Below are 10,322 nucleotides of genomic sequence, written 5' to 3' on the forward strand. Positions count from 1 at the left end.
CAGAGGCATGAGGTTTCAACTGGTCAGAATGATGATAAGAGGCAATGATTAATATGTTGACTGTTTTATGGATGGGATAGGTAAAGACCGGTAGAGTTTAATTCAGGAGATGCTAACTCTTTAAACAAACTCTTCTGTGGTGCTCCAAATTCCTAATGAGTTAATTGTTACATTATTAATTTAATCGGGTAATAATTACGGGTTACAATAGTTAGTGGATGTCATCAGATTAATGAAAGTAAAGTCACGACAATCGGGTTCTGGTTCAACTCCCTGACCAAGGCCCTTCTCCCCTGATTGCTCAGTTTGTCCGGGCTGCCAGCTCTAGGAAGAGTCTTGGTGGTTCCAAAATTATTCCATTTAAGAATGAGGTGAGGCCACTGTGCTCTTGAGCTTCAATGGTGTAGACATGTTTTGGTACCCTTCCCCAGATCTGTGCATCGACACAATCCTGTTTCGGAACTCTACGGACAATCCCTTCTACCTCATGGTTTTTGCTCTGATATTCACTGTCAACTGTGGGACCTTTTATATAGACAGGTGTGTGCCTTTCCAAATCCACATTTACCACAGGTGGACTCCAATCAAGTTTTAGTAACATCTCAAGGATGATCAATGGGAACAGGATACACCTGAGCTCAATTTCGAGCTTCATAGCAAAGGGTCTGAATACTGTTTCTGTTTTTTATTTGTAATACATTTGCAACGATTAAAAAAAAATGTGTTTTCACTTTGTCATTATAGGGGTATTGTGTGTAATTAGAAAAAATGTAATTTAAATAATTTTAGAATAAGGCTATAACGCTACAAAATGTGGAAAAGGGGAAAGGGTCTGAATACTTTCCGAATGCACTGAATTTAAAGCCCAAATCATGACTTTAAAGCCCAAAAATGGACGTAGCAATCACAGATTTCCCTTCTAAACTTTTACTCTCTACAGTAAGTCAGTGTGTATCTCTCCCTCTGTCTCTCTGTCTCTGTCTAGGCTGCTCCATGCGGTGACAGAGGGTGAAAGCGAGGAGGTCAGGGAGATGAGCTGACGGGACCCCAGCAGGATCTGGTCAGCAGCCTGGCAGAGCTCTATCAGGGAATGACATCCCAGGTCCACAGCGGCAAGACGCAGAAGAAACGTAAAGAACTGGGGCTGCATTTCCCCCATATCATAGGTCTATGCCCGCAGTGAGCTCTGTTTGGAATTTATCAATATGAAAGGCTCATGGCTCTAAAGTATAAAATTACGCCTCTATTTTGTACTAATCAGCGAGCGTCTCATCTAAACAGTTGGCTTTCGATTCTTCTGTGATACGCGATCAGTGTAACAGCTCAAAACCTACAATGGCGAGAACCTTGTTACTATGTTGATCTTCCCCTGCAGAGTGTCAGTCCACATCTCCCCACCCGCCTGCAGGTGGCACCCAGCACTCTCCGATGAGGCAGAAGATGAAGACGATGAACCGCTCGCTACAGATGCTTAACGTTGCCCGTCTGAACGTGGCCCAGAAGAGCCAGGCTAGGGAGACGGGGCCACGGCTGGACCCAACATCCAACGTAAGTGTATCTGTCTGACTCAACATGATCTAAGGGATTGATAGTTGGTATTCAGCAGTCATAAAATGGCTTATTTACTTTGAATAAATTATGGTTAAGTGACTGTCTTTCAGTGACTCTGGTCACCCAGAGAGTACGGGTGTTAACCCCGGTGTCTAAATTCCCAAATTCCCACATGCCTCTTGTGTAGCCCTTTACACTCATACATGTATTCGGTAAAAAATTGCAGATTTGGACACTGATAAATGCCTAATTTGGAACACAGTCGCTGTACAGTAACATGCTATACATGACGTCAGAGCTCTGGCTCTATGCTTCACAGCCCTGTATGGGTTTTGACTGACAGCTGTTCTGACCTTGAGCACGTCGCGCGATAAGAAGTTGCCCCCCATAACTACCACTAATTGGTCAAATTTTGCAAATGTTCTGTTGTCTGAGTGAGTGAAATGCCATGAATTAAGAAGACTGTATTTTGAAAGACTGTATTTTGAGGACTGTAATAAATACCGCTTTGATGTCATTGCAAGCCAAACACTTAGAGTCCAAATGTGCACATTTCCAAAGAATAAAACTCACGTCATAAAACAGTGTCAATATTTCTGATCACTATGTTTGATGTGCAGTTACAAGATGACAAGTCGTTACACCCTGCGTTGTGCTGAACCAAATGAGACTATTGTGAAGAAAACTAGCACCGGAATACACTCGTGACTTCTTTCTTCACCAAATTTACGATCACTTTCCCTGAAATGCATTGCGAAAGCTTAACACTGCAATAATTGTGTGAGTGCGGGGATGCAGGGTTGTGTTCCAACCAAAACAACTACAAGTGTGCTCGTTTTAGATCCTCAACAGCACAGCTAGGAGAGCTAAGAAAAGCACCTTATAGTTGAAGACTCTTCTTTGAGTCATCAATGGCATCGAAATGACTTAGGATCAGTGCACACTTTGCAGAGGTGTGTGGCCACTTGATGACAAATGTTACTCCTCTCACACAAACCGTGGTATATATTTATTTTATTATGTTGCACCTACCTTGCATTATCCAAGGGAAATTCACATCATTTACTGAATGTATCCAACATATTCTTTTCATATTTCTTCTGTAAGAATCATTTCAATTAAGCCCTATCCATGTAGGCCCATTCCCACAAGGTAAAAAATGATACAGGGCCTTCGGAAAGTATGCACACCCCTCAACTTTTTCCACGCGGTGTTGTTCTACAGCCTTCATTTAAAATAGATTAAGTCGACACACATGTTTTCAAATGAAAGCTGAAAGTATCCAATTCCTTTTGTATTGCAAGGCAAAATGGGGTTTGCGTTATATGAGTTTAACATGTATTTGTTTAGGAGAAGTTATTACTGTAACTGATTTGGTAGCAGTACACCGGGGGGATAATGGTGCCTAAGAAACATTTGAAATGTTCGGACTGTTTGATTTGTCAGGTCTGTCCCGACAGAGCAGTGCATCGTGGAGGAGTCGCCAGTGAAGCCCCCAGGTCAGTGACTGATGCTAAGAGTGGATATGAAACAGACATTTCTGAACTCCAGCAACCTGGACAGAGCTCTCTCCTCCCAGCTCCTACTCAGCGACAGCTAAATAGGCCGGTGGACTAAACACCATTATTACAGGCGTATCACTACAGTTATTACTGTTCACTATTCTGTGGAGTCTTTCAACTGACACACATTGACAATTTGATCATTCAAATACTGTAGATGCGGTAAACCTGCGATCAGTACGGTCTCCGGTACGTCTCGTATTTGGAGCCACTCAGTCTCCTGCTACCAGGTCCAGCCGGAGGCAGCTGTCCACTAACTCTGATGTCTTCGAGATAACTGGTCCATCTCGTTGAACCTCTTCAGTTGTCGTATACCACATTGTTTTCTCCCAAGCAAAGAATAACTATGCTGATTAGTTTGCGATACTTATTGATAATATTTGATTGGTTTTCCTTTCAGAGTCCAAAGAAAACTCCTACAAAAGTCGCCTGGTAGAGACGGTAGGTTTGCGAAAGGGAACAAGACACCCAGAAGCCCTCAGAACCCCAGAACAACCAGACCCTACAGGGTCCAGGGCTACTCGGTCACAGACAGACCGGTGGCAGGGCCCTCTCACGGGCAGGACGGCATGGCCCTGAGAGGCAGCCCCTTCAGATTCCCAGCCAGGAGGAGCCTGGTGTTGGAACTCCAAAAGGAGTGCCCTCTGAAGGGCATCCTGAGGACCCCCGGTCATGACCTTACTGGATTCTCTTTCTCCCTCCGGAGCTCGCCAACTCCAGAGCCCACCCTGCTCCAGAACGCCCAGGAAGTGTGTCACCTGGTCATCGTCTCCACAGAAACCCAGAGTTACAGAAAGGAACGCACCCTTCAAGGTGCCGGAGTCGCCTCTTCTTTTCACCCGAAGCTTTCCTGTTGATGAACACACCCAACAAATTCTGCAGTCTGCTCAAGAGTCCTAGACGCAAACAGGCAATTTTTATGACTCCAGCAAAAATAGCCCAGAGAAGGAACAGAAATTCCTCACAAGTGTCTCTGTCTAGGATTCCAGAAAATTCTGCTGTGGTTGGCGCTGAAACAACGCCAGAGAAAAGTGAATATCAGAGGTCTTCCGAATGGCATATGGGAAAGTTCAACACACCTGTTAAGGAGGAGCAGGACCTCCCTGATGGTCCCCAGAAATCCCCCTCTTCTTGTTCCACACCACCTCCTGACCACTTTTCCCCACCCACTCCCACCACCACAACCCCCAGGAAATCTCCAAGCCTTGGCCCCCGCACGCTCACTTGCTCTGGAAAGACTCTCTCCATGTCTCAACACCAAAGCATGCTCACACCAACAAAGGCCACCTCCGTAATGTCAAAGTTCAACTGAATAAAACGACTGTTGCCATCTCTATAGGATCAAGGATTATCAAAAGCCGTGCTATAATTTCTCAGACAACCCAAAGATTCCTAGATTTTTCACTCGTTTTGCACGAGTGCTGCCATCTCTCCACGGTTTCTGGTTTGGGTAGGTTTAAATAGTCACAGTGGGTATAATGTTTCCTATACATTTCCTGATGAACTCAGTCATCGTATCCATGCATTCGCATTAGCTAGTTAACGCTAATTGCTAACATTAGGCACTTCAAGAAGCTAAGTAAACAGAATGATCATTACACAGGTGCACTTTGTGCTGGGCGCAGTTTTGTCACACAACATAATGCCACAGATACCTTAGGTTTTGAGGGGACAGGCAATTGGAACATTAGGCAAGGCTTGACCATGCAAACCAGTTCTGTTATGTCATAAACCTCTTATTTTGTTAATTTCTAGTTACAATTTCTGTACCTGTCACAATTTTTTAAACAAGCTGCTAGTTATATTATTTTATCACAGTTTTGGTTCATGACTGGACACAGTGAACGGGCAGTAAACCTAACTGCTTTAAAAGTGTCCAGGTTTTTCCTGGCCAACTCCATTGTCCTTTCCTTATCAGCAAGTATATGTGATAAAAGGCACCTGATAGTCTAAATCAGAAATCACCCTATCCTGTTCAAAGGTCAGAGCTGTAAAGCACATTATTCTAAACGACAGACAATCATTGCCTACAGAAGGTACACACCCATTTACTTTTTGCACATTGTGTTGTGACAGCCTGAATTTAAAATGGATTAAACTGAGATGTGTTTGTCACTGGCCTACACACATTACCACAAATCAGTGAAATAATGTTTTTTAGACATTTTTCAAAATTATTTATAGAAATTAAATCTAAAATGTCTTGAGTCAATAACTATTCAAATCAAATCACATTGTACGTGTCACAAACACGTGTTTAGCAGATGTTATAGCAAAATGCTTGTGTTTCTAGCTCTAACAGTGTAACGGCTCTCGTGGGTTGAAGGAGACCAAGGTGCAGCATGGTAGGCGTTCATGATTTTTAATATTAACTGAACACCGCAACGACATAACAAACGCGCACAGTTCTGTCAGGCAACAAAACAGCTAAACAGAAAATAATTCCCCACAAAACCCAAACGGAAAATCACAACTTATATATGATCCCCAATCAGAGACAACGATAGACAGCTGCCTCTGATTGGGAACCACACATGGCAAAAACAACAAAGAAATAGAAAACATAGAAACAGAAAACATAGAATGCCCACCCTAATCACACCCTGACCTAACCAAAAACAGAGAAATAAAAGGCTCTCTAAGGTCAGGGCGTGACAAACAGGACAGTAGTATCTAACAATACACACAATCTAAAGTAAAGGAATAGAATTAAGAATATATAAATATATGGACGAGCAATGTCAGAGCGGCATAGAATAAGATACAGTAGAATAGAATAGAATACAGTATCTAAGTAATGAAAAATATGTAAACATTATTAAAGTGACTGGTGTCACTTTATTAAAGTGGCCAGTGGTTTCAAGTCTATGTATATAGGGCAGCAGCCTCTAATGTGCTAGTGATGGTTATTTACCAGTCTGTATGCTTTGAGATAGGTGTTTTTCAGTCTCTCGGTCCCACCTTTGATGAACCTGTACGGACCTCGCCTTCTGCATGATAGCGGGGTGAACAGGCAGTGGCTCGGGTGGTTGTGGTCATTGATGATCTTTTTGGCCTTCTTGTGACATCGGGTGCTGTAGGTGTCCTGGAGGGCAGGTAGTTTGACACCGGTGATGCGTTGGCTGTACAGTTTCCATACCAGGCGTGTCTGTAAAAGTTTGAGGGTTTTAGGTGCCAAGCCAAATTTCTTCAGCCCCACTGTCTGTGTGGGTGGGCCATTTCAGTTTGTCGGTGATGTGTACGCTGGGGAACTTGAAGCTTTCCACCTCCTCTGCCGCGGTGCCGTCGTTGTGGAAAGAGGGGTGCTCCCTCTGCTGTTTCCTGAAGTCCACAATCAGCTCTTTGTTTTGTTGACGTTGCGCGAGAGGTTATTTTAGCTGGCACCACACTCCCAGGGCTCTCAACTCCTCGCTGTAGGCTGTCTCATCATTGTTGGTAATCAGGCCTACTACTGTTGTGTCATCTGCAAACTTGATGATTGAGTTGGAGGTGTGCGTAGCCACAGTCATGGGTGAACAGTGAGTACAAGAGGAGGCTGAGCACGCACCCTTGTGTCCCCAGTGTTGAGGATCAATGAAGTGGAGGTGTTGTTTCACCACCTGGGGGCGGCCCGTCAGGAAGTCCAGGACCCAGTTGCACAGGGCGGGGTTCAAACCCAGGGCCTAGAGCTTAATGATGAGCATGGAGGGTACTATGGTGTTGAATGCTGGGATATAGTCGATGAACAGCATTCTTACATAGGTATTCCTCTTGTCCAAATGGGATAGGGCAGTGTGCAGTGCGATGGCGATTGCATCGTCTGTGTATCTATTGGGGCAGTAAGCAAATTGAAGTGGGTCTAGTGTGTCAGGCTGAGTTGCAGTTATTCAGCCCCTTTGTTATGGCAAGCCTAAATAAGTTCAGGAGTAAACATTTGCTTAATGGACTCTGTAACCCACACATACAATTATCTGTAAGGTCCCTCAGTCGAGCAGTGAATTTCAAACACAGATTCAACCATAAAGACCAGGGAGGTTTTCTAATGCCTCACAAAGGTCACCTATTGGTAGATGGGTACAAATCAAAAAGCAGATATTGATTATCCCTTTTGAGCATGGTGAAGTTATTAATTACACTTAGGATGGTATATCAATACACCTAGTAACTATAAAGATACAGGTAATGCTGATTCCAAACTATGTTGCCGGAGAGGAAGGAAACCACTCAGGGATTTCACCATGAGGCCGGTGGTGACTTTAAAACAGTTACAGAGTTTAATGGCTGTGATAGGAGAACTGAGGATGGACAAACAACATTGTAGTTGGAAGCATGTACAGAATATTCCTAAACATGCATCCTGTTTGCAACAAGGCACTAATGTAATACTGCAGAAAATGTGGCAAAGGAATTAACTTTTTGTCCTGAATGCAAAGTGTTATTTTTGGGGCAAATCCAATACAACACATTACTGAGTACTACTCTCCATATTTTCAAGCATAGTGGTGGCTGCATCATGTTATGGATATGCTTGTAATCGTTAAGGACTGGGGAGGTTTTCAGGATAAAAAATAAACTAAATGGAGCTAAGCACAGGCAAAATCCTAGAGGAAAACCTGGTTCAGTCGGCTTTCGACCAGACACCGGGAGATGAGATGAATTCACCTTTCAGCAGAATGCCAAGTCTAGACTGGAATTGCTTACAAGACAGTGAATGTTCATGAGTAGACGAGTTGCAGTTTTGACTTAAATCTACCTCAAAATCTATGGCAAGACCTGAAAATGGTTATCTAGCAATGATCAACAACCAATTGGATAGAGCTTGAAGAAGTTTAAAAATAGTAATAGGGAAATATTGCACAATCCAGGTATGGAAAGATCTTAGAAACTTACCCAGAAAAACTTACAACTGTGATCGCTGCCAAAGGGGCTTCTACAAAGTATTGACTCAGGGGTGTCAATACTTATGTCAATTAGATATTTCTGTCTTTCCTTTTAAATCATTTGCAACCATTTCTAAAAACATGTTTTCACTTTGTCATTATGGGGTATTGTGATGTCATTATGGGGTATTGTGATGTCATTATGGGGTATTGTGTGTAGATGGGCGAGAAAGAGAGAGAGCGCATTTTTTTTGTTAATTCATTTTTAATGGACTCTACAAGGTGTCGTGTTTCATAGTGATGCTGGACCATGTTGACTCCAATGCTTCCCACAGTGTCAAGTTGTCTGGATGTCCTTTGTGTGATGGACCATTCTTGATACACACTGGAAACTGTTGAGTGTGGAAAACCCAGCAGCGTTGCAGTTCTTTGTCTTTCCCATTCACCCTCAGAATGGCATACATATACAATCCATGCCTCAATTGTCTCAAGGCTTACAAATCCTTATTTAACTGGTCTTCTCCCTTTCATCTACACTGATTGAAATAGATTTAACAAGTCACATCAATGAAGGATCGTAGCTTTCACCTGTATTCACTTGGTCAGTCTGTCATGGAAAGAGCAGGGGTTCTTTATGTTTTGCACAGTCCGTGTGTATATACAGTGCCTTGCGAAAGTATTCGGCCCCCTTGAACTTTGCGACCTTTTGCCACATTTCAGGCTTCAAACATAAAGATATAAAACTGTATTTTTTTGTGAAGAATCAACAACAAGTGAGACACAATCATGAAGTGGAACGACATTTATTGGATATTTCAATTTTTTTTAACAAATCAAAAACTGAAAATTTGGGCGTGCAAAATTATTCAGCCCCTTTACTTTCAGTGCAGCAAACTCTCTCCAGAAGTTCAGTGAGGATCTCTGAATGATCCAATGTTGACCTAAATGACTAATGATGATAAATACAATCCACCTGTGTGTAATCAAGTCTCCGTATAAATGCACCTGCACTGTGATAGTCTCAGAGGTCCGTTAAAAGCGCAGAGAGCATCATGAAGAACAAGGTACACACCAGGCAGGTCCGAGATACTGTTGTGAAGAAGTTTAAAGCCGGATTTGGATACAAAAAGATTTCCCAAGCTTTAAACATCCCAAGGAGCACTGTGCAAGCGATAATATTGAAATGGAAGGAGTATCAGACCACTGCAAAGCTACCAAGACCTGGCCATCCCTCTAAACTTTCAGCTCATACAAGGAGAAGACTGATCAGAGATGCAGCCAAGAGGCCCATGATCACTCTGGATGAACTGCAGAGATCTACAGCTGAGGTGGGAGACTCTGTCCATAGGACAACAATCAGTCGTATATTGCACAAATCTGGCCTTTATGGCAGAGTGGCAAGAAGAAAGCCATTTCTTAAAGATATCCATAAAAAGTGTCGTTTAAAGTTTGCCACAAGCCACCTGGGAGACACACCAAACATGTGGAAGAAGGTGCTCTGGTCAGATGAAACCAAAATTTAACTTTTTGGCAACAATGCAAAACGTTATGTTTGGCGTAAAAGCAACACAGCTCATCACCCTGAACACACCATCCCCACTGTCAAACATGATGGTGGCAGCATCATGGTTTGGGCCTGCTTTTCTTCAGCAGGGACAGGGAAGATGGTTAAAATTGATGGGAAGATGGATGGAGCCAAATACAGGACCATTCTGGAAGAAAACCTGATGGAGTCTGCAAAAGACCTGAGACTGGGACGGAGATTTGTCTTCCAACAAGACAATGATCCAAAACATAAAGCAAAATCTACAATGGAATGGTTCAAAAATAAACATATCCAGGTGTTAGAATGGCCAAGTCAAAGTCCAGACCTGAATCCAATCGAGAATCTGTGGAAAGAACTGAAAACTGCTGTTCACAAATGCTCTCCATCCAACCTCACTGAGCTCGAGCTGTTTTGCAAGGAGGAATGGGAAAAAATTTCAGTCTCTCGATGTGCAAAACTGATAGAGACATACCCCAAGCGACTTACAGCTGTAATCGCAGCAAAAGGTGGTGCTACAAAGTATTAACTTAAGGGGGCTAAATAATTTTGCACTCCCAATTTTTCAGTTTTTGATTTGTTAAAAAAGTTTGAAATATCCAATAAATGTCATTCCACTTCATGATTGTGTCCCACTTGTTGTTGATTCTTCACAACAAAATACAGTTTTATATCTTTATGTTTGAAGCCTGAAATGTGGCAAAAGGTCGCAAAGTTCAAGGGGCCGAATACTTTCGCAAGGCACTGTATATGTATACACACTATACATACAATACCATAATATCTACCCTTACCTGAAACCCAAAT

General features: G+C 42.8%; 1 long non-coding RNA gene across 1 annotated transcript; it reads left to right on the forward strand.

Moving 5' to 3' along the window:
• Positions 1-1,486: 1,486 nt before the first annotated feature.
• LOC116356355 (uncharacterized) lies at positions 1,487-5,243 on the forward strand. Its single transcript, XR_004204869.1, has 3 exons — positions 1,487-1,548; positions 2,998-3,050; positions 3,514-5,243. It is a non-coding gene; the product is annotated as an uncharacterized LOC116356355 (long non-coding RNA).
• Positions 5,244-10,322: the final 5,079 nt, after the last annotated feature.

Source organism: Oncorhynchus kisutch, linkage group LG22 (genome assembly GCF_002021735.2).
Source record: "Oncorhynchus kisutch isolate 150728-3 linkage group LG22, Okis_V2, whole genome shotgun sequence".
Classification (NCBI taxonomy): domain Eukaryota; kingdom Metazoa; phylum Chordata; class Actinopteri; order Salmoniformes; family Salmonidae; genus Oncorhynchus; species Oncorhynchus kisutch.